Source organism: Bactrocera dorsalis, chromosome 1 (assembly GCF_023373825.1).
Source record: "Bactrocera dorsalis isolate Fly_Bdor chromosome 1, ASM2337382v1, whole genome shotgun sequence".
NCBI lineage: Eukaryota > Metazoa > Arthropoda > Insecta > Diptera > Tephritidae > Bactrocera > Bactrocera dorsalis.
Window position 1 is genome coordinate 49185882 of NC_064303.1, and position 24203 is coordinate 49210084.

Genomic DNA, 24203 nt, shown 5'->3' on the forward strand with positions numbered 1-24203 from the left:
GCAATGGATATAAAAGCATATGCTAAACAAATAATTGCAGTGCATACGCTTTCTGCAATTCGAGTAATAAGTGCTTTCCGGACTGCATCTACCGACGCTGCTGAAGTATTAGCCAGCATGCCGCCCATTGACATCCAGGGAGATGAACTCGAGCGTTTATATCATCTACCGGCGCCTAAAAAAGTATCGCCAAAGACAGAGGAGAGGAATAAAAGCATTAAAATGTGGCAGGAGCGGTGGAATTCCTCATCCAAAGGGCGTTGGACCCACCGGCTTATACTGGCCTTCCACTCGTGGATAGACAGACGACATGGGGACCTAGACTTTTATCTGACCCAAATACTTAGTGAGTGCTTTAGAAGTTACCTTTTCAGATTCCACAATGACATTAGTCTGAACTGTCCGACATGTACAGAGCATATAGAAGACTCTGAGCATGTATTATTTAATTGCCCTCGATTTTCAAATACAAGGGAAAAACTAAAAACCACACTCGGTGGTAGTTTTACGATCGATAATTTAACGACACTCATGTGCCAGTCGACTGATAATTGAGTTGGGAGTAGGTTAGGTTTAGCGGATTAAAGTTCCGCACTCCGGCTTTCGAAGCTTCCCCCTACTATAAAAAAAACAGACAAGCAACGCAGTCGACAGCCACACACCACACAACGAACACATTACAAGCAGCAACACCATCACAGCAGCAGCAACCTGCAGCAACGGCGCACGCGTTGACACACGCCACACAGCAACAACTACAACCGTTTCAACGGACGTCATCAGTCACGCAAAGCTCTGACCAACGAGGCATCTCCCGCATACCACACGCCCAAGATCGAGCCAGACTTGAGTCGTCTCGCCGACTTCGGCATGCTGGTAACTTCTTTTCGGATTGGCGGCATGGCAACGATCGACTGAGACTCGATTCGTCTCAGCGACATTGCCCGGACCGAACCAGTCTCGATTCGTCTCGACGGCCACCCCATCCGAAGCGAAGGCGTGGACGAGACGCTCAACGTCAAGCAGATGCACGCCGTATCATCAAGGAAAGGCACGCAACACTACCTTGGCAGCAAAGACTTGCGGCGTCGTATAATATCGCCACAATAAAGTGCACTGGCTGCCAACGCCTCTCACATTTACCACCTACCCAGGATCGAGTTAGACTCGAGTCGTCTCGCCGACCTCGGAAGGTGGTGACATCTATGCAAATTGGCGGCATGGCAATGACCGACTAAGACTCGATTCATCTCAGCGGCGTTTTCCGGACCGAACCAGACTCGATTCGTCTCGTCGGCCACCCCATCTGCAAAGAAGACGTGGAAGAGGAAGTGCAGGAGCCAGTTAGTTAAGTTAGTTTTAAGTATTTTATTGTAAACTGCATTTGCAGTAATACTGCAAGGCGGGGGAGAATGTTGACGCCGCCCCCGCCCAATTTCTTTTGCCACGTCTGTATCGACAGAGCAATCTTTTCTATTTTTCTTTTTCGAAGTTTTATTTGTACAGACGCTGAGAGTTTAAGAGAAGAGAAGAGAAGAGAAGAGAAGAGAAGAGAAGAGAAGAGAAGAGAAGAGAAGAGAAGAGAAGAGAAGAGAAGAGAAGAGAAGAGAAGAGAAGAGAAGAGAAGAGAAGAGAAAGAGAAGAGAAGAGAAGAGAAGAGAAGAGAAGAGAAGAGAAGAGAAGAGAAGAGAAGAGAAGAGAAGAGAAGAGAAGAGAAGAGAAGAGAAGAGAGAATCGCGAAGTAGCTACATATTTTTAGAGAGAATCGCGAAGCAGCTACCGCGAAGCAGCTACACATTTTTAGGGAGAATCGCGAAGCGGCTAATTTTCTGGATTGATTCGTGCGTAAACTTTGATACTGAGTGAACGTTGATATTGGTAATTCGTGAACCTTGATACTGACTGAACATTGATACTGGTAACTGACGCAGTCGAACTCGTACCTATTATTCCATCTTGGGCCGGACACTACATTATAAATTGTACGTAAGTATTTCAAGTGTGAATTAAAGTAAAAACACATAGAATAGTGGTGTGAAGTTCAATCAAACTGTACAAAAAAGGGAGATAAAACATATATGTATATATACGCATACAAGTGTGTCAGTGAAGCAATGTACATAAATAATTCGATTGTGTGGATTCCGTGGTTTTGTGTTTTCTAATAATATGTTAGAACGGTGCGCGAAATACATATACTATATGTAAATCAGTGAAGCAAAGTAAAATTTTTTGCTTATGTAAATTCTGTTTTTTTTTTCTTGAAGCAATGCGCGAAGCACACAGAGATAACGGGATCGTTCGGTACAGTGCAAACAGGCGTCAAAAATTTTTGCCTATGTATATTTGTATGTATACAGCAAAAGGCGATTGAGGCATATACATACTTACATGTGTCAGTGAAGCAAAGTAAATAGTTTGCTTGTGTGGATTCCGTTGTTCTGTGTTTTCCTAATAATATGTTAGGACGGTGCGTGTAACACATATCTATATATATAAAAATAAGTCCGTATATGTACGTCGCCGAACTAATCATAAACGCGTCTTGCGATTTCAACCAAACTTATACACTACGTAGGCAGTGACCCATATATAATTTTTATGAAGTTTGGTTGAAATCCGATAACGCATGTGTGTGCGGTGCGTATGTGAAGTGAGTGGGGTTTTGCCGCAGGCATCTTTTGTAACGCATACAGTATTCATTAGTATTGAATACAGTTTGGTCGTTTGTTTATTGGAGAGCATTGCACGGAGTGATGCAAATAGCAATTTGTTATCATTTCTCTTTTCTCTTTGGACGTCATTGGTGATTGATCTTATCATAATCGATTTTTGAAAATATTAATTTTTTCGCATTTTTTGGTTTATGATGATTAATGAGATAAAAATTGATTGTTTTGCTAAACAAGTGTTCTGATTGTTACAAGTGCATCATATGATTTTGTGACATAATCTCAAATTTGATATTTTGTGAAAAAAATTCAAAAATTTAGTGATTTTTTTTTCGTTTAATGTGCGATCAATGAGCTAAAAATTGTTTGGATTTTTTGGCTAATTTTTAATTGAATTTTGTCACATTTTCAGGAGATTTTCGTGTCTTTTCGCCACTTTTCGGTGCTTTTCGAGTGCAGACGATCTCGAACGTTTCATTTTCGCTTCCGAACGGTAATACAAAAATTATTTAGATTTTTTGGCCAATTTTTAATTGAATTTTGACACATTTTTACACAGTTTTAGCACATTTTTGACAATTTTCGTGACTTTTTGGTGCTTTTCGAGTCCAGAATTTGCTGGATTTCATCAATTTATTACTGAAGTTCTTTATTATCTTTAGTTTAGTTTCTTCTAAAAATGTCACGAAGAGCAAGAGCTGACATTGGACATCGGTCGCGTAGAACGCAAAATAGATCAAACGAAAGGGAAAATCAATCGCAAGAACAGCGAGAACAAGAGATTGCAAATACAAAGGAACGTGTTGCAAGATCGCGTTCAGATCGTAGGCCGACAAGTATTAATCAAAATGTTCAAAGGCGTGCCGCACAAATCTACGTTAATGTTGCTTTAAATGGTGCTGGATTTAGATATAATCACGCAATTGATTACAGTTTGCATAAGTTTGTGGTGATTGGTGGAATGAACAAAGTATGCCAACATTGTAATGCACTGAAATTTCATAATGAAACACCTGGAATGTGTTGTGCCAGTGGCAAAGTAAGATTACCCGAATTACAATACCCACCAGAACCATTGGCAACATTAATTTCAGGAACAACGCCGCAATCGAAACATTTTTTGGATAATATCCAAATGTATATTTCTTGCTTTAAAATGACTCCCTTTGAAGCGACGAATGTAATACGCAATAATTTCATCCCGACATTTAAGGTTATTTCGGCTCTGGGAATTTTGAATGAAGCATACAGCGACATTTCAGAACATTTTACAAGCTCTAATCAATCATATTTTGCCTCACAATTTCAGATACAAAGACAAATTTATCATAGGATTGGTTCATTATTGCCATTTCCAGATGCAAACCACCAGTTCTTGCTAATCTACTTCCTTGGCAATAATGAAAATGAAGTAGATGCCCGTTGTTCAATATTCACAAGTGCCAAAAGAATAATAATACGTGAATTGCAAGCATTGTTTCATGAACATAATGATTTGATTAATCCTTTTCGGACAGCACTTGATCAGATGTCATCTGATGATCATAAAATCGTGCTTCGTGCTGATAGAAGACCAATCGGAGAACACGAACAAAGATTTAATGCACCTATAAATAATGAAGTTGCTGTGGTGATTGTCGGTTTCAATCACGTGACATTGTATTGCGTGTTTGTGAAACACATCGCTCTTACGATGCCCTACAGAACCCAATTTTGTTTTGTCGGGGTGAAGATGGATACTCTATTAATTTAAAAATGGCAGATCCCGCAAACTCACGTGAGTGTTTGTTGTGTTTAATGTACTCTTCCAATTTTGTTTAACAAGAATTAGTATGAAATGATTTAAATTTCCATTTGTTTTTTTTTCTCTTCAGAACGTGAAGTCAATTGAAATGTCGGAGACTCTTTCATCAATATGTCGAAGACATGTATGCACAGATAGAAACAGAACGTTTGAACTTTATTCGATTCAATCAACGGAAGTTGCGATCAGAATAGTATATATGTACATCTCCGCGATGCAATCAATAATGATGGAAATGTTGACAATTTACCAGCAAGTTACACAGGCAGTCCAAGGCACATATGTACATGAATATACACAAGATGCTATTTACTATGTTCGTTTGTATGGTTGACCAGATTTGTTTATTACATTTACATGTAATCCACAATGGGACGAAATCAAGCAATATTTATATGAAGGGCAATCTTCTACAGACCGTCACGACATAACTGCATGAGTATTTAGACGGAAGCTGAAATCATTGATGGATTTTATTGTTAAACATCAAGTTTTCGATGTTGGATGTATTCGGTGGAATGGCAAAAGAGAGGATTACCACATGCCCATATTTTGGTATGGTTAGTCAACAAAATAACAAGCGATCAGATAGATGACATCATCTCAGCAGAAATTCCTGATCAGGAAATCGATCCAGGTTAATTTGATGTTGTTACAAAAAGTATGATTCATGGACCATGTGGTGTTTTAAATTTTTATTCGCCATGTATGAAAGATGGGAAATTCATAAAGCGGTATCCCAGAGATTTGATTTCCGAGACAATTAATGGAAATGATGGTTACCCATTGTATCGCCGACGCTTAACAGATGATAATGGCAAATCAATCAATCTACGAGTCAATAATCAAGATATTACAGTTGATAATAGGTGGGTTGTCCCCTATTCACCAATACTATCGAAAGCATTCAAAGCTCATATCAATGTAGAATATTGCAATTCTGTTAAATCGATTAAATATATCTGCAAGTTTGTAAATAAAGGCAGCGACATGGCTGTGTTTGGTGTTGCAGAGAACCGAAATGATGAAATAACACAATATATATATAGCAATGAGGCAGTTTGGAGAATATTATCGTTCCCAATTCATGATCGAAATACGTATATCGTTTTTCGAATTGTGTCAAAATGATCAATTTACTAAAACATTGCTTTATTCACAAGTACCAAAATATTACACTTGGAATGCATCTGGAAAGAAATGGAACAGACGTAAGCAAGGAAGACCAGTTCAAGGATATGCTGTCATTTTTGAAAGTGATGCCATTGGACGTCTCTACACAGTGCATCCGAGTCATGCTGAGTGTTTTTATTTGCGTCTATTATTGATTCATGTTCGTGGGCCTACATCTTTTTTGAGTTTGAAAAGAGTTAACGGCCTACAGTGTCACACTTTTCGTCAAGCATGTCAGGAATTGCATTTACTGGATAATCATTGGGATGTGACACTTGGGGATGCATAAGCAGCAGGTTCTCCTCATCAAATACGAACATTATTTGCTATTATTATTGCAACATGTTTTCCATCTGATCCATTGCAATTATGGGAAAATTTTAAGGATTTTATGACCCAAGACATTTTGCATCGAATGCGCCGAATCGCAGGAAATAACGATTTAATGATTACACTTGAAATGTTTAATGAGGCATTGATTATCATTGAAGTTATTTGTTTAGTAATTGCAAATAAAGCATTGACACAATTGGGTTTGCAAGCTCCAAATCGACCAATGCATGATGCAATCAATCAAGAAATAAATTGTGAAAAAACAATATGATTTGAATGAGTTGGCCACATTTATAAACTTGAATTTGCATAAATTGAATCCAGAACAGAGACACGCATATGATACCATAATGGAATCAGTACGAAACGAAACTGGAGGAATGTTTTTTTAGACGCTCCAGGAGGAACTGGCAAAACATTTCTGATTTCCTTGCTATTAGCGACTATAAGATCACAGAGTAATATAGCATTGGCACTTGCATCGTCTGGAATAGCAGCGAAGTTATTAGATGGTGGTCGGACAGCCCATTCTGCACTTAAATTACCACTGAATATGAATGTAAATGAAAATCCTATCTGTAATGTTTCCAAAAATTCGGGAATGTGCAAAGTCTTGCAACAATGCAAATAAGAAATCAGTGGAAGCGTTAAACAGGACATTGCAAGACTTGCGTAGTAATGATCAACAGATATTTGGTGGCGCTTTGATTTTGTTGTCTGGCGATTTTCGTCAGATATTGCCTGTGATTCCCCGTTCAATACCAACAGATGAATTAAAAGTATGTTTAAAGTCATCTTATTTACGGAGACATGTACAAATACTCAATTTGACTACAAATGTGCGAGTACAAATTCAAAACGATCCATCGGCCGACACATTTTCAAGACAACTGTTGGCAATAGGCAATGGTCCAATTGATGTCGATCGTGAAACTGGCGTAATCACTTTATCAGATAACGTTTGTAATATTTCGCCGACAAAAGGAGAATTAGTGTCAAGTGTTTTTCCAAATATTGCAGAAAATTATCGCAATCATAATTGGTTAGCTGAAAGAGCTTAACCCATGTTTCTGGCGAGGTTGTAACATATCAATCAGTTGACACGGTTACGAATCACGACGACGTCGTTAATTATTCGACAGAATTTTTGAATTCATTGGATTTACCCGGATTTCCACGCCATCGTTTAAAATTGAAAGTGGGTGCTTCCATTATTATGCTTCGAAATATAAATCAACCACGATTATGCAATGGGACAAGATTAGCGGTTAAATAGGTCATGAACAATTTGATCGAGGCAACAATTTTAAAGGGGAAGTTTAAAGGTGAAGATGTATTGATTCTACGAATTCCAATGATTCCATCAGATTTACCTTTTGAGTTCAAAAGACTACAGTTTCCAATACGTCTTGCATTTGCTATTACAATAAACAAAGCGCAAGGGCAATCGTTGGAATTGTGTGGAATTGATTTAGAATATCCTTGCTTTTCATACGGCCAGTTATATGTTGTCTACGAAAGAGCTCTAAGATAGTTTAAGTGATACATAGTCTAAGATTGTAAGAAATCAGAATTAAAAGTTGAATAGTATGGAACAAAACCGACTTTATTAAAAACAACAGTGTGTCTTTTCTTATTTTGTTTTGCCGTGCGAAGCAGGCACCGGTCCCGCTAGTACTATATATATATCAGTGAAGCAAAGTAAAATTTTTGCTTATGTAAATTGCGTTTTTTTTTTCATTGAAGCAATGCGTGAAGCACACAGAAATAAGGGGATCGTGCGGTACAGTGGGAACGTGTCGTAGAATACGTTTGGGGCGGACTCACGGACTAAGGGCAAAAATATGCGCTCAGGCCGATCGAACGTGTCGTAGAATGTGTTTGAGACGGTTGCAATTAGTTCTGTGTTCCAGTGCGACTCACGGTCTAAGGGCAACAATATGCGCTCAGGCCGCTCGAGCGTGTCGTAAAATATGTTTGAGATGGTTGCAGTCAGTTCTGTGTTTCAGTGCGACTCATAGACTGGGGGCAACTACAGTTACGGACAATAAAATAGAATCAACCATGATACTAATTTTCCGTTCTAAAAAAAAAAACAACAACAAAAAATATATAAAAATTTATCATTTCTTTTAATTTCAATGTAACGCAGCTTGATAAACAACATGTTTTGGTTTCTGTTCCGGTGCGTAAATGTACAGAGAAGATAGTTTTCCAACTCGTGAGCACGCCACGTATTTTTGGCCGTGTAAAAAACATAGCAGCTCAAAATTTATGCCATACACTTCTAGCGACTATCCTTATGTCCTGATGATTGTCACCTCAAATGCTATTTTTACTGGAAACGGAATCCGTTTGAACTGAAATGGCAAATCGTGAGAACTCAAACAAATTCGTAGAATCAAGCATTCTGCCCCCTTGTATTCGATAGCTGCGTCACAATCAGTCGGGTTCCATTACACAGTTTCGGCGCTTGTAGCATAATAACGACAGATCCAACTTTGAGACGCAAATGATGCGGTGGCATACAAAGCCCCTCCAAAGAATTTAGAAACTCCACTGGATAATTAACGTCGTCGTCTTCATTGTCAGGACGATCCATCGATATGTATGAGCGCAATTCTCCCGGAATTTGACTTTGAATCTTCCAGTTTAAGTCATCGACATGGGTATTTTGGGCAGCTATCATTGCACGTGCACTCAAGGAATCGTAGTTAAGATAATTTGGCCAATGTTCAGATAAACATTCGTGATGAGTTCATCTTTCGTGAATCGATAAACGGCAGATGGAATTGATATCAAAACACCGGAAGTATCAACCGGAATTTATCCATATTAAATTTTTAGATGTAAAATGTCTTCGGCAATGTCATTTTTGTTCGTATCCCATAATAGACGCGGATTTGGAGGCTGATATGTCGAAATGATTATCGTGAAAAGTGTGCGAACGTCATTTTCATTCCAGTGATTATCATTTTCCAGCAATTGTAATTGCTGGCTTGCTTCTCAAAAAGTTGCACACACCGTGTCAGTCACAGTACGCAATGACTCATATGAAGTTGAACCGCGTACATTTATCAACAGCAACCGAAGGTAGAAACAATCGTCGTTTTTTGGGTGGATTGTGTAAATTCATCTTAATGCATTAATTGATAACACACCTGGATGTCCATTTACTGGTTGGCCTTGCTTTCTGCGTAATTATTTCTTCAACGATGCATTCCATGCATAATTTCGAGGTATATCCGAATGTCCTCGCAAACGGATCACTGACAAAAGTTGAGCAAAAACTCGTAAATGTTAATTTTGTTGCTGTCGGTGTTTCCATTGGCTGTACTGTATTACCTAGGTTGAAATACACTCTTTGGCCATTCTCCAAATTAACTGCGAGACGTACAACAGTCGGAAAGCGCTACAAAGTGCTTTAGTGCAGTTCACGTATCAACCGTACCGAGACCAATAAGCGCCATGTTGCTTCCTTTGGTGATGTACTTACAAACGTATTTTATTGATTACACCAAACTGCAATATGCCCTTTGAATATGAATTAGACAATAATGGAGAATATAGTACGATCGTGTGTTGTCAACCTCGATATTCACTCTTCTAAATTGAATGCTGAATGTTCTGCCATTGTCGTCTGGTGAGCAACGCCGATAAAGTACAGTACAGCCATCACTTCTTGTTTGTGTTTCCGAAAAAAAAAGCACGTGGATAGTGTTTGGTGGATTTATTGTCAGACATACAAATCGAAGTGGGATTGTGGTATCCGCTTGGCCCATGAACCATAATGGTTTTCATCACTTCGTATAATACTGGATCTTCCTCTGCATCAGGAATTTCAGCAGAAATGATGGTGTAACCACCATCCAAAAAGGAATGTGGGCGTGGCTCTCTTTTGCCACTCAACAGAGTACATCTAGTATCTAAACGCAACGTATATACGTTGCTTCTAGATAAAGTCCATCGAAGCTGTTGCTTGAAAAGTCTTGATGTGACACCGTGACGATCCCTTGCTGATTGACCGTGATCCATAATACCGCACGTATGTCATCGCATCTTGGGAGTACTCGGTCAAGTGCCTTGCGCTGATAATGTACTTATGTTGATGCCAAAAAGAACACCGACCGATATTACAAATTTAAATCTGTAATTGATCACTTTGTGTGCAACACACATAACATTTTCACTGAATAATTTCCAAAAATTTTTGAAGCAAACGACAAATTTGAACGATTCAAATAAATGAAAAACAAATAAAAAAAAAATTGTATGAAAAAAATTAACTTTTTGGAATCGTCCAATTTTCCGACTTTTCCTCACGAAAAGCATACCGGTTTTTTTTATTTCTAAACCTTCCCCGATCCACACAGAACATTCTCTGGAAATTTCATCAAGATTGGTTCAGTCATTCCCTTAGCGTTACTAATAAACAAACAATCATTCGTTTGTATGGGAAAAAGAAAAGGGCTGTTTTTAGGGGTTTTCCGGCAATTATTCGAGGTTCGTAAAAACCATCCTTGAGGCTCAACGAACATTTTAAAAAAAGAATTGGCAAAATTTGTCCAGGCGTTTTTGAGTTATGCGCTTACCAACACATGTTGCGTTTAATTTTTATATATAAGATGAAATGTATATTTTTCAATCTTTCTGAGAGATTTTCTTAATATTTTTTTCCATAAGAACCTTGTACAGAGTATTAGAAAACTACAAAAAAAAATCAGTCAAATCGGTTCAGCCATTTACGCGTGATGCCGTGACAACGCATGAGTTGTCCTGCGTGAAATTATGTGTTTTGAAATGAAAAAAAAGTTGAATTTACATTGTGTTAAAAATCATTTATTTTCGATTTTTCTAAATTTTTTCAATGTAACGCAGTTTGATAAGCAACATATTTTGGTTTCTATTCCGGTGCGTAAATGTACAGAGAAGATGGTTTTTCAACTCGGGAAAACGCCACGTACATATGTATAATTGGCGCGCACCCATGCAATCGTAGTTACGATAATTTGGCCAATTTGGCCTAAACATTCATGATGAGTTCATATTTCGTTGAAGTGAATTGACAAAAGGGAGGTGGAATTGATATCAAACCACTGGAACCGAAATTTTCCTATTTCCAATCCTTAACGAATACGATGTAAAATGTCTTCGCCAATATACTTTTGTTCGTGTTCCATAATTGACGCGGATTTGAAGGCTGATAGGTGAAAATGAACATCCTGGGAGTCTCATGTAGTTTATGTATCTTGGGCTGCCATACGTTGATGGCAAAAAGAACGCCTACCGATATTAGCGCGATGTCTTCGTTGCTTCGTAACAAATTTCAATCTGTAATTGATCACTTCGTTTGAAACACACATAAAGTTTTCACTGAATAATTTTCAATAATTTTTCTTTTAAATAGCCGGAATAAAAAAGCAAGCGACCGAATTGAACGATTCAAATAATTTACTGGATAATAAATAATTTACTAATCAAAATATTGAAAAACAAAACAAAAAAGAATTATATGAAAAGTCAGTTTTTGGAAATTTCCTTTTCCTTATGAAAATTATATGGTCTTTTTATATCTAACCCTTTCCAGATCCACAGCGAACAACTTCTGATTTCATGAAGATTGGTTCCGCCGTTCTTGAGCGTTAGCGTTACTAACAAACAAACAATAATTTTTACTTATATATGTACATACATATGTATGTATCTTCTTCTTAATTGGCGTAGACACCGCTTATGCGAGTCAACAACAGCGCACCAGTCGTTTCTTCTCTTCGCTACGTGGCGCCAATTGGATATTCCAAGCGAGGCCAGGTCCTTCTCCACTTGGTCCTTCCACCGGAGTGGAGGACTTCCTCTTCCTCTGCTTCCCGCGGCGGCTACTGTGTCGAATACTTTCAGAGCTGGAATGTTTTCATCCATCCGGACAAGATGACCTAGCCAGCGTAGCCGCTGTCTTTTAATTCGCTGAACTATGTCAATGTCGTCGTATATCTCGTACAGATCATCGTTCAATCGAATGCGATATTCGCCGTGGCCAACGCGCAAAGGGCCATAAATCTTTTGCAGAACTTTTCTCTCGAAAACTCGTAACGTCGACTCATCTGTTGTTGACATCGTCCAGGCCTCTGCACCATATAGCAGGACGGGAATTATGAGTGACTTATAGAGTTTGGTTTTTGTTTGTCGAGAGAGGACTTTGCTTCTCAATTGCCTACTTAGTCCGAAGTAGCACCTGTTGGCAAAAGTTATCCTGCGTTGGATTTCTAGGCTGACATTGTTGGTGGTGTTTACGCTGGTTCCTAAATAGACGAAATTATCTACAACTTCAAAGTTATGACTGTCAACAGTGACGTGAGTGCCAAGTCGCGAGTGCGACGACTGTTTGTTTGATGACAGGAGATATTTCGTCTTGCCCTCGTTCACTGCCAGACCCATTCGTTTTGCTTCCTTGTCCAGTCTGGAGAAAGCAGAACTAACGGCGCGGGTGTTGAGACCGATGATATCAATATCATCGGCATACGCCAGCAGCTGTACACTCTTATAGAAGATTGTACCTGCTCGATTAAGTTCTGCAGCTCGAACTATTTTCTCCAGCAGCAGATTGAAAAAGTCGCACGATAAGTAAACACCTTGTCTGAAACCTCGTTTGGTATCGAACGGCTCGGAGAGGTCCTTCCCGATCCTGACGGAGCTTTTCGTGTTGCTCAACGTCAGTTTACACAGCCGTATTAGTTTTGCGGGGATACCAAATTCAGACATCGCGGCATAAAGGCAGTTCCTTTTCGTGCTGTCGAAAGCAGCTTTGAAATCGACGAATTGGTGGTGAGTGTCGATTCTCCTTTCACGGGTCTTTTCCAAGATTTGGCGCATGGTGAATATCTGCTCGGTTGTTGATTTACCAGGTCTGAAGCCACACTGATAAGGTCCAATCAGTTTGTTGACGGTGGGCTTTAATCTTTCACACAATACGCTCGACAGAACCTTATATGCGATGTTAAGGAGGCTTATCCCACGGTAGTTGGCGCAGATTGTGGGGTCTCCTTTTTTATGGATTGGGCACAGCACACTTAGATTCCAATCGTTGGGCATGCTTTCGTCCGACCATATTTTACAAAGAAGTTGATGCATGGTCCTTATCAGTTCTTTGCAACCGTGTTTGAATAGCTCGGCCGGCAATCCATCGGCCCCTACCGCTTTGTTGTTTTTCAGGCCGGCAATTGCTATTCGAACTTCTTCATGATCGGGCAATGGAACGTCTGCTCCATCGTCATCGATTGGGGTATCGGGTTCGCCTTCTCCTGGTGTTGTGCGTTCACTGCCATTCAGCAGGCTGGAGAAGTGTTCCCTCCATAATTTAAGTATACTCTGGGCATCGGTGGCTAGATCACCTTGGGGGGTTCTACAGGAGTATGCTCCGGTCTTGAAACCTTCTGAAAGCCGCCGCATCTTTTCATAGAATTTTCGAGCATTACCCCTGTCGGCCAGCTTATCGAGCTGTTCGTACTCACGCATTTCGGCCTCTTTCTTCTTCTGTCTGCAAATGCGTCTCGCTTCCCTCTTCAACTCTCGGTATCTATCCCATCCCGTACGTGTTGTTGTCGATCGTAACGTTGCGAGGTAGGCAGCCTGTTTTCTCTTCGCTGCGACACGGCACTCGTCGTCGCACCAGCTGTTCTTTTGCACTTTCCGAAAACCAATGGTTTCGGTTGCAGCTGTACGTAAGGAGTTTGAAATGCCGTCCCACAGTTCCCTTATACCGAGTTGTTGACGAGTGCTCTCAGAGAGCAGGAGTGCAAGCCGAGTAGAGAATCGTTCGGCTGTCTGTTGTAATTGCAGCTTCTCGACGTCGAACCTTCCTTGTGTTTGTTGGCGTTCGTTTTTTGCTGCACAGAGGCGGGTGCGAATCTTGGCTGCAACAAGATAGTGGTCCGAGTCGATGTTAGGACCTCGGAGCGCACGCACATCTAAAACACTGGAGACGTGTCTTCCGTCTATCACAACATGATCGATCTGGTTGGTAGTTTTTCGATCCGGAGACAGCCAGGTAGCTTGATGGATCTTCTTATGCTGGAATCTCGTACTACAGATAACCATATTTCGGGCCCCGGCGAAATCGATCAGCCTCAACCCATTTGGGGAAGTTTCCTCGTGGAGGCTGAATTTACCGACCGTAGTACCAAAGATACCTTCTTTGCCCACCCTGGCGATGAAGTCGCCAAGCACGATTTTTACATCCTGACGGGGGCATCTCACATAAGTGCGCTCCAAGCACTCATAAAAGGCATCTTTGGTCACATCGTCCTTCTCTTCCGTCGGGGCGTGGGCGCAAATAAGCGATATGTTGAAGAACCTCGCTTTGATGCGGATTGTGGCTAGACGTTCATTCACCGCAGTGAATGATAGTACTCGGACGGAGTCTCTCTCCCACCACGAATCCCACACCAAACCTGCGCTCCTTTATATGGCCACTGTAGTAAATGTCACAAGGACCTACTCGTCTCTGTACTTGTCCCGTCCATCGCATTTCTTGGACGGCGGTGATGTCAGCCTTTGTTTTCACGAGGACATCAACCAGCTGGGCAGTGGCACCTTCCCAGTTAAGGGACCGGACATTCCAGGTGCATGCCCTCAATTCGTAGTCCTTATTTCATTTGCCATGGTCGTCATCAAAAGGGGAGTCTCTCATCCGAGGCTGGTTATGACTATTCACTGGGGGTGTTTTTTTACGTGGCGGGTCCCAAACCCAGCGCACAACCCTATGCAGGGGATGTTTCGCCTTCTCACGTTAACTCGCCTTCAAACGGATGTTCTTAGGCTACCCAGAGGATACTTGGTCAAAGACCGGAAGTCGTGAGCTGCTTGAGTCACATGTAAAAGAATCGTTTCTGGCCACTCCCAAGTGAATGGCAATCAGAGAACTTTCCTCACTTGCGTGAACTTCTACACATGACTCCATCTTCCAATGGAGGATGTTTGTATATACAAAATAAAATGTTTGTATGGGAAAAAGAAAAGGGCTGTTTTTAGGGGTTTTCCGGCAACTTTCGTAATTTTTTCTTACATAAGAACCTTCTCCTAATTATAACAAATACAACAAAAAAAATCAGCCAAATCGGTTCAGCCATTCACGCGTGATGCCGTGACAACGAAAACGGTTTCATTTTTATATATAAGATATATATATATATATATATATATATATATATATATATATATATTTTTTTTTTTTTAAGGGAACTAATAGAAAAATTGGTAATACATTATAATGTATTCTTAATCGTCTAATACTAATGCACATATTCTAGGCATAGACCTAATTATACTACCGAAAGTGTTCTGTGGAACAGAATACCAAACCTTCGTACCTTCTCTCAGAATTCTGCCTTATTTTTCGGTTTAAGGGGTGCAATATTTTCCGTAACTGTATACTTATGTACTCAGAATTTTTTTAACGTGTAGTTGAAACAAGTTCGAACCCATATTAGTATATACATATTTATGTACAAATTAAGTACCAAATGCAACAGTATATTTATATAAATATATTAGCTTTGCTACACGTAAATTTTAAATATAAAATACATATTCATTGCTAATAGTAAGTAATAATTAACAGATAAAAGCTACCATGAGAGGGGCAAAAAAACCAGGAGTCGAACCGGAAACAACACCGACATATCCAAGAATACAGAGGTCATCGCAACAAGACAAGACGATCAGTCATCTACGACTTCTTCATCAGAATACGTCCCTTCGAATCACGGAGAGCGAAATCTTAATCCACTTGATGTCCTATCAACACTGAAGATACCTGACGCAATTCGTTTTTTACCCACATATGATGGTAATCCTAAAACCTTAAATGAATTTGTAACCAATGTGGAGGAAATTCTAGCACTAGGGACACTAGTAGAACGCCATATGGTCAGCTACTCTTATGATCGATTCGAAATAAAATAGCGAGGGCATCATAGAATCTGGAGCCAGCCTTAATTGGGAAGAAATTAAGGCCGCTCTCATCTTACATTGCGCGGACAAGAGAGATGAACCCACTCTTATGTTCGAGCTCCGCAATTCCGTGCAGGAGGGTTGTTCAATATTATATTAGAAGTATAGATTATAAGCAAGTTGGAGGAAATAATGAAAGACGTAGTCATAAACGTAGTGGTAACGATAGAGACGATAATAGAGGAAATGACGAAAGACGTAGCTATAAGCGTTATCGTAACGATTATGACAATATTGATTATAATTACAAAAGAAATAACATGTTAGCAATTATGCCAAAAAATAATAACTATAACAATAACAATCAACAGAAACAATTCAATAGACAAACCACCAACTATCAGTCTAGAAATCCAATAAGTAATGTTGATCAACAAGCACAAGTGCACAATTTTAATGAGGCGGCAAATTTTCCACAAAAAGCCTCAGACAACAGACAGGATACTTAAGAAATAAAGACAACAAGTCCAAACTACCATATATTATGGTAAATAAGGTTTTCGATAAAACTCTCAAGTTCCTTATAGATACCGGTGCTACTTTTTCCTTTATTAACCCTAATTATATTCAAAACGAAAATCAAATTAAATTACATACACCAATTGCCATCAAGACAGTACTAAATCAGTTCCAATTACATAACAGTAGTGCGTTTCTGGAACCCATTTCGATCGATGTTCTCGACTCAAATTCTCGATTTGACGTCACTCTCACTCAATGTGTTTCTGTAAAATAATTACTCGATTCAATCGATAGTCAGCTGATATGTTCCATTCCATTTCAGTAGGAATACTCGATTGAATGTGTTTCTGTAACCAAATTGAATGAAATACTGTCGATTGGTTTTCTCACTTCCATTTGAGGTGATGACAAAACAAATGTACGTTACATTTAAAATGGAATTTGTTGAATTTAAAGCAAATGTAAGTATATTTTTGTTAATATATTATATATGAATAGTTAAAAAAGATTTGATGCATTTTCTTTACAGAGAAGTACGTCGGGGCGGGCTACGAATGGCCAAAAGAGGCGGTTACTGCACTTAATGCAGCAGCACCGCAGCGTTGGAAGGGGCCAATTTATGAAACCAAACACGAGGAAGGAGCACGAAGAGGTTTGGGCTGCCGCTGCTGCTGAATTGAATGCATTTGGAGGGTCCCACAAGTCCCCTAATCAGTGGAAAAAGGTAAAACTAAAATATTCTTGTGTATAGCATTACAATTTACATATCTGTGTTGGTTTTTTTTTGGTGTTTGATAGACTGGAAATCGGCAGTCAAGAAGCTGCACAATGCCCACAGAGCGTTCGCCAGACGAACTGGAAACCTGCCGTTGCAGGACGGTCCAAAACCGTTGGATGCCATGGACCGGGAAATTCTGGAGTTTTTTTCCAGCGACATGGTGGACGGTGATGGGCTCACTCCCGAAATTGGTTTGCTGGTGAGTAACGTCTGTCAAAATTTAAAGTTGTGATTATAAATGTGATAATAAAATTGGTGTATATTGCAGACAACTGCTGAAATGGTCGATGTTACCATTGAGGATGAGGGTGATGCTACTGCCAACATTGGGTAACGTTGGGACGTAAGTAACATATTACAAAACTAAAAACTAAGCTATTTAGTGATCCGTTCGGAATTCTAGGCAAACGCGGACAGTTTGGACATCTTCGAAGTGGAGGCACTTGAAGAGGTTGCAATGGGTCAGGTGCTTGAGGTTGTGCCAAACAAACAGCAACCCAAACAGCACACAAACCAAAGCTGTGTGGAAGAGGCGAGCAGTCTAATTGAAAATCACCATGCGCAGCTGAAAGAGATTTTGGAGAGACAACACAAGGAGCACATGGGTGTTTTAAATGGAATTCACGATACACTGAGAGCTCTGTTGGAAAACACGACGGGAGGTAACAATTTGCGATAAAATTTGTACGTTCTTTAAATCTCATAAATATTCCTTTTCTTCTAGCGACTGTTGCATAAGGAGTAGGCACAGCAAAATATTCATATTTTCTAAATATTATATTCATTGGTTGGGGCCAAGGCTTTGCGTATGTACACCAATAGCAGTAGCTGCTTCAAACGGGGTTACATAGTCGCGCTCCAATTGTTGTTGCATTGTAATCTATTCCCGGAAGGACAGTAATGTTCACTACAATCGACTGTCATTATAATCTTACATAAAAAATGAAACCGTTTTCGTTGTCACGGCATCACGCGTGAATGGCTGAACCGATTTGGCTGATTTTTTTTTTGTTGTATTTGTTATTATTAGGAGAAGGTTCTTATGTAAGAAAAAATTACGAAAGTTGCCGGAAAACCCCTAAAAACAGCCCTTTTCTTTTCCCATACAAACGTTTTATTTTGTATATACATACATACATACATATGTACATATGTAAGTAAAAATTATTGTTTGTTTGTTAGTAACGCTAACGCTCGAGAACGGCGGAACCAACCTTCATGAAATCAGAAGTTGTTCGCTGTGGATCTGGAAAGGGTTAGATATAAAAAAAAACATATAATTTTCATAAGGAAAAGTCGAAAAATTGGAAATTTCCAAAAACTGACTTTTCATACAATTCTTTTTTGTTTTGTTTTTCAATATTTGGATTAGTAAATTATTTGAATCGTACAATTTCGGTCGCTTGCTTTTTTATTCCGGCTATTTAAAAGAAAAATTATTGAAAATTATTCAGTGAAAACTTTATGTGTGTTTCAAACGAAGTGATCAATTACAGATTGAAATTTGTTACGAAGCAACGAAGACATCGCACTAATATCGGTCGGCGTTTTTTTTGCCATCAACGTATGGCAGCCCAAGATACATAAACTACATGAGACTTCCAGGATGTTCATTTCGACATATCAGCCTTCAAAACCGCGTCAATTATGGAACACGAACAAAAGTATATTGGCGAAGACATTTTACATCGTATTCGTTAAGAATTGGAAATAGGCAAATTTCGGTTCCAGTGGTTTGATATCAATTCCACCTTCCTTTTGTCAATTCACTTCAACGAAATATGAACTCATCACGAATGTTTAGGCCAAATTGGCCAAATTATCGTAACTACGATTGCATGGGTGCGCGCCAATTATACATATGTACGTGGCGTTTTCCCGAGTTGAAAAACCATCTTCTCTGTACATTTACGCATCGGAATAGAAACCAAAAAATGTTGCTTATCAAACCGCGTTACATTGAAAAAAAAAATTTAGAAAAATCGAAAATAAATGATTTTTAACACAACGTAAATTCAACTTTTTTTCATTTCAAAACACATAATTTCACGCAGGACGACGCATGCGTTGTCGCGGCATCACGCGTAAATGGCTGAACCGATTTGACTGATTTGTTTTTTTGTAGTTTTCCAGTACTCTTTACAAGGTTCTTATGGAAAAAAATATTAAGAAAATCTCTCAGAAAGATTGAAAAATAAACATTTCATCTGATATATAAAAATGAATCGCAAAATGTGTTGGTAAGCGCATAACTCAAAAACGCCTGGACAAATTTTGCCAATTCTTTTTTTAAAATGTTCGTTGAGCCTCAAGGATGGTTTTTACGAACCCCGAATAATTGCCGGAAAACCCCTAAAAACAGCCCTTTTCTTTTTCCCATACAAACGAATGATTGTTTGTTTATTAGTAACGCTAAGGGAAAGACTGAACCAATCTTGATGAAATTTCCAGAGAATGTTCTGTGTGGATCGGGGAAGGTTTAGAAATAAAAAAAACCGGTATGCTTTTCGTGAGGAAATGTCGGAAAATTGGACGATTCCAAAAAGTTAATTTTTTCCATACAAATGCGTTCTTTTTGGCATCAACATAAGTACATTAGCAGTGCAAGGCACTTGACCGAGTACTCCCAAGATGCGATGACATACGTGCGGTATTATGGATCACGGTCAAACAGCAAGGGATCGTCACGATGTCACATCAAGACTTTTCAAGCAACAGCTTCGATGAAGTTTATCTAGAAGCGACGTATATACGTTGCGATTAGATACTAGATGTACTCTGTTGAGTGGCAAAAGAGAGGCACGCCCACATTCCTTTTTGGATGGTGGTTACACCAGATCAATTTGATGAAATCATTTCTGCTGAAATTCCTGATGCAAAGAAAGATCCAGTATTATACGAAGTGATGAAAACCATTATGGTTCATGGGCCAAGCGGATACCACAATCCCACTTCGATTTATATGTCTGACAATAAATCCACCAAACACTATCCACGTGCTTTTTTTCGGAAACACAAACAAGAAATGATAGCTGTACTGTACTTTATCGGCGTTGCTCACCAGACGACAATGGCAGAACATTCAGCATTCAATTTAGAAGAGTGAATATCGAAGTGGACAACACACGATCGTACTATATTCACCATTATTGTCTAATTCATATTCAAAGAGCATATTGCAGTTTGGTGTAATCAATAAAATACGTTTGTAAGTACATCACCAAAGGAAGCAACATGGCGCTTATTGGTCTTGAACGGTACGGTTGATACGTGAACTGCACTAAAGTACTTTGTAGCGCTTTCCGACTGTTGTACGTCTCGCAGTTAATTTGGAGAATGGCCAAAGAGTGTATTTCAACCTAGGGAATACAGTAAAGCCAATGGAAACACCGACAGCAACAAAATTAACATTTACGAGTTTTTGCTCAACTTTCGTCAGTGATCCTTTTGCGAGGACATTCGGATATACCTCGATATTATGCATGGAATGCATCGTTGAAGAAATAATTACGCAGAAAGCAAGGCCAACCAGTAAATGGACATCCAGGTGTGTTATCAATTAATGCATTAAGATGAATTTACACAATCCACCCAAAAAACGACGATTGTTTCAACCTTCGGTTGCTATTGATAAATGTACGCGGTTCAACTTCATATGAGTCATTGTATACCAGAGATAAAGAGATGTTTAACTCCTCTCACACTGGAAGTGAGAGAGCAATTGCTAAACGTCAAAACCACCTAAACTCGATCAACTGTCAAAGTTTGGGTGGTTTTGACGTTTAGCAATTGGAAGCGAGCGATGGCCAGATTGAAATCTTACCAAAAAAATATGTAAACGGAGAGATTTTTGCATTGTTTAAGACCACTTATAAAAATGAAAAACAATGAAAATTAAATAAATTTGTGAAATTTAAAGGTATTTGATGAAAGGTTTTGTAATTTGAAGCATCATAGTATTGTTTTCAATGGGTAATGATTAAAAACATTTAATGATTGAGAGCTAACAAGATTAAATCCTTTATTGGGTATTGAAAGGTCAAAATTCAGTTTTTCTAATATACTTTAAAAAGATTTTAATAGTTTCTCCATATATTAAATAACCACTACATAGTAATTTTTATTCGTAGTAAATGTTGGGTGTTTTAATTTAAAATGCCCAAAAATTCTTGTTTTGCTCGATCTGGCCATAATGGAAAATGTTATAAAAAACGCTTATTTTGAGGCGCTCTCACACTGGAATAAGTTAAACATCTCTTTATTCCTGTTGTATACTGTGAATGACACGGTGTGTGCAACTTTTTGAGAAGCAAGCCAACAATTACAATTGCTGGAAAATGATTATCACTGGAATGAAAATGACGTTCGCACACGTTTCACGATAATCATTTCGACATATCAGCCTCCAAGTCCGCATCTATTTTGGGATACGAACAAAAATGACATTGCCGAAGACATTTTACATCTAAAAATTTAATATGGATAAATTCCGGTTGATACTTCCGGCGTTTTGATATCAATTCCATCTGCCGTTTATCGATTCACGAAAGATGAACTCATCACGAATGTTTATCTGAACATTGGCCAAATTATCTTAACTACGATTCCTTGAGTGCACGTGCAATGATAGCTGCCCAAAATACCCATGTCGATGACTTAAACTGGAAGATTCAAAGTCAAATTCCGGGAGAATTGCGCTCATACATATCGATCGATCGTCCTGACAATGAAGACGACGACGTTAATTATCCAGTGGAGTTTCTAAATTCTTTGGAGGGGCTTTGTATGCCACCGCATCATTTGCGTCTCAAAGTTGGATCTGTCGTTATTATGCTACAAGCGCCGAAACTGTGTAATGGAACCCGACTGATTGTGACGCAGCTATCGAATACAAGGGGGCAGAATGCTTGATTCTACGAATTTGTTTGAGTTCTCACGATTTGCCATTTCAGTTCAAACGGATTCCGTTTCCAGTAAAAATAGCATTTGAGGTGACAATCATCAGGACATAAGGATAGTCGCTAGAAGTGTATTTCATAAATTTTGAGCTGCTATGTTTTTTCCACGGCCAAAAATACGTGGCGTGCTCACGAGTTGGAAAACTATCTTCTCTGTATATTTACGCACCGGAACAGAAACCAAAACATGTTGTTTATCAAGCTGCGTTAAATCTATATATATAAAAATAAGTCCGTATATGTACGTCACCGAACTAATCATAAACGCGTCGTGCGATTTCAACCAAACTTATACACCACGTAGGCAGTGACCCATATATGGTTTTTCTGAAGTTTGGTTGAAATCCGATAACGCATGTGTGTGCGGTGCGTATGTGAAGTGAGTGTGTTTTTGCCGCAGGTATCTTTTGTAACGCATACAGTATTCATTAGTATTGGATACAGTTTGGTCGTTTGTTTATTCGACAGCATTGCACGGAGTGATGCAAATAGCAATTTGTTATCATTTCTCTTTTCTCTTAGGACGTCATTGGTTATTGATCTTATCATAATCGGTTTTTGAAAATATTAATTTTTTCGCATTTTTTTGGTGAGTATTTTGATAAAAATTAAAAAAAAAAACAATGATTAATGAGATAAAAATTGATTGTTTTGCTAAACAAGTGTTCTGATTGTTACAAGTGCATCATATGATTTTGTGACATAATCTCAAATTTGATATTTTGTGAAAAAAATTCAAAAATTTAGTGATTTTTTTTTCGTTTAATGTGCGATCAATGAGCTAAAAATTGTTTGGATTTTTTGGCTAATTTTTAATTGAATTTTGTCACATTTTCAGGAGATTTTCGTGTCTTTTCGCCACTTTTCGGTGCTTTTCGAGTGCAGACGATCTCGAACGTTTCATTTTCGCTTCCGAACGGTAATACAAAAATTATTTAGATTTTTTGGCCAATTTTTAATTGAATTTTGACACATTTTTACACAGTTTTAGCACATTTTTGACAATTTTCGTGACTTTTTGGTGCTTTTCGAGTCCAGAATTTGCTGGATTTCATCAATTTATTACTGAAGTTCTTTATTATCTTTAGTTTAGTTTCTTCTAAAAATGTCACGAAGAGCAAGAGCTGACATTGGACATCGGTCGCGTAGAACGCAAAATAGATCAAACGAAAGGGAAAATCAATCGCAAGAACAGCGAGAACAAGAGATTGCAAATACAAAGGAACGTGTTGCAAGATCGCGTTCAGATCGTAGGCCGACAAGTATTAATCAAAATGTTCAAAGGCGTGCCGCACAAATCTACGTTAATTTTGCTTTAAATGGTGCTGGATTTAGATATAATCACGCAATTGATTACAGTTTGCATAAGTTTGTGGTGATTGGTGGAATGAACAAAGTATGCCAACATTGTAATGCACTGAAATTTCATAATGAAACACCTGGAATGTGTTGTGCCAGTGGCAAAGTAAGATTACCCGAATTACAATACCCACCAGAACCATTGGCAACATTAATTTCAGGAACAACGCCGCAATCGAAACATTTTTTGGATAATATCCAAATGTATATTTCTTGCTTTAAAATGACTCCCTTTGAAGCGACGAATGTAATACGCAATAATTTCATCCCGACATTTAAGGTTATTTCGGCTCTGGGAATTTTGAATGAAGCATACAGCGACATTTCAGAACATTTTACAAGCTCTAATCAATCATATTTTGCCTCACAATTTCAGATACAAAGACAAATTTATCATAGGATTGGTTCATTATTGCCATTTCCAGATGTAAACCACCAGTTCTTGCAAATCTACTTCCTTGGCAATAATGAAAATGAAGTAGATGCCCCTCGTTCAATATTCACAAGTGCCAAAAGAATAATAATACGTGAATTGCAAGCATTGTTTCATGAACATAATGACTTGATTAATCCTTTTCGGACAGCACTTGATCAAATGTCATCTGATGATCATAAAATCGTGCTTCGTGCTGATAGAAGACCAATCGGAGAACACG

General features: G+C 38.8%; 1 protein-coding gene and 1 long non-coding RNA gene across 2 annotated transcripts in view; one reads left to right on the forward strand and one right to left on the reverse strand.

Annotated features, from left to right (window-relative positions):
• Positions 1–24203, reverse strand: part of LOC125775363 (uncharacterized) — a 727609-nt gene that overhangs the window by 402964 nt on the left and 300442 nt on the right. The window lies entirely within an intron of this gene.
• On the forward strand, positions 16773–18458 carry LOC125775661 (uncharacterized). Its single transcript, XR_007421258.1, has 6 exons — positions 16773–16913; positions 16982–17176; positions 17251–17429; positions 17499–17573; positions 17634–17892; positions 17955–18458. It is a non-coding gene; the product is annotated as an uncharacterized LOC125775661 (long non-coding RNA).